The sequence below is a fragment of the Microcebus murinus genome, unplaced genomic scaffold, assembly GCF_040939455.1.
Source record: "Microcebus murinus isolate Inina unplaced genomic scaffold, M.murinus_Inina_mat1.0 scaf069_hap2_Mmur4.0, whole genome shotgun sequence".
In the NCBI taxonomy this organism is placed as follows: domain Eukaryota; kingdom Metazoa; phylum Chordata; class Mammalia; order Primates; family Cheirogaleidae; genus Microcebus; species Microcebus murinus.
The window spans coordinates 34,201-35,791 of record NW_027439015.1 but is presented as its reverse complement, the minus strand read 5'-3'; the positions used below and the strand labels follow the sequence as shown (position 1 = coordinate 35,791).

Sequence of the window (1,591 nt, the reverse complement as noted above, 5' to 3'; positions counted from 1 at the left end):
CCGACTGGGGGATGGGCGCACTTGAAGCTCTGACCCGAGGGGGGAGGCTGGGAGAGGGCAACGCACCCGACCTTAACATTGGTGCCCCCACAATATGCTGGAGCAACATGAGAGGTAAATGAATAAGAACACGGGGGGGGGGAGGGGGGCACGGGCAACACATGTCACCTTAATACTTGGACTCCCATCATCTGCTTGAAAAGAGAGAGAAAAGAAAATGCAATAATAGAGATAAGAGACACTTTTTAAAAATAATGAATCCGGCCGGGCGCTGTGGCTCACGCCTGTAATCCTAGCTCTTGGGAGGCCGAGGCGGGCGGATTGCTCAAGGTCAGGAGTTCAAAACCAGCCTGAGCAAGAGCGAGACCCCGTCTCTACTATAAATAGAAAGGAATTAATTGGCCAACTGATATATATATAAAAATTAGCGGGGCATGGTGGCGCATGCCTGCAGTCCCAGCTACCCGGGAGGCTGAGGCAGAAGGATCACTGGAGCCCAGGAGTTTGAAGTTGCTGTGAGCTAGGCTGACGCCACGGCACTCACTCTAGCCTGGGCACCAAACCGAGACTCTGTCTCAAAAAAAAAAAAAAAAAAATGAATCCGAAGAGAAAAGTAAAAGGAGGCCTGTGGAGCAGGTCTGGGTGTGACTCCGGATCCCCCAACATCAGGTGCCACCACCAAAGATTCCTACGTGTAGCCCATAGAACCCCAAAAGCAACGGGACGAGTTCTGGTCACATACTCCCTCAAAATGACATCCTGGCCTTCTTCTGGAACTCCCTCCCCTCTCAGACTCTCAAGGTTTCCTCCAGCGTGTCGGCTCCCACAGAGCAGACCTTTGGTCTGAGACCTGACTGTCCAGAAGCCACGCATGCTGCCGCGTGGCGGCGGTGTCGCGGCTCGGGACAAGAGGAGGCCCCACGGTGCGGGCTGGGGCGCGCCAGGCACCGCGGCGGACGCTGAGGGTGGGGGTCACCCCCACCCCGGGCCGCCCCCGCACTCCCAGAAACGCGACAGAACCAGAGGCAAAAAAAAAAAGAAGAAGCCTACGGCACCCGGTATTCCCGGGCGGTCTCCCATCCAAGTTCTAACCAGGCCCGAGCCTGCTTAGCTTCCGAGACCAGACGGGATCGGGCGCGTTCGGGGTGGTGTGGCCGTGGACGGCGGAGGGCGCCCCTGCCCCGCTCAAGAAGCCGAGCCTCTCTGCGCTTCCCCGCCGCCTCCTCCCCCCGCCCCAGGCCCCGCGCCGGGTCGGGCCTGTTGAGTTCGCCGGCCGGGTCCCGCGGGCTCCGAGGGACGGGGGTGACAGGCGGGGCGGGCCGGGGTTGGGGGCTGTCTCTGTATACACACACACTCACACTCACACTCACTCACTCACTCACACTCACACAAGATGCGCCTCCACGGCTGGACCCGCCAAGGTGGAGACCTTCAAGCCCCCCTCCTCTCCTTGCCTGGCCTCCTTCACCTCCCCGCCCCCCACCCCCAGCTCGCACGGGCGGGAGGGGCGGGGCGCTCGCCCTTTGACCCCAGCCAGGGGCGGCCCTCCCCCACAACCCCTTTCAGCTGCGCCCCCCACCCTGTGGCCCGG

At 61.2% G+C, this 1,591-nt stretch overlaps 1 pseudogene; it reads right to left on the bottom strand.

The window, feature by feature from the left end:
• Nucleotides 1-1,043: 1,043 nt before the first annotated feature.
• LOC142869316 (uncharacterized) lies at nucleotides 1,044-1,162 on the bottom strand (annotated as a pseudogene).
• Between the last annotated feature and the right edge of the window lie 429 nt (nucleotides 1,163-1,591).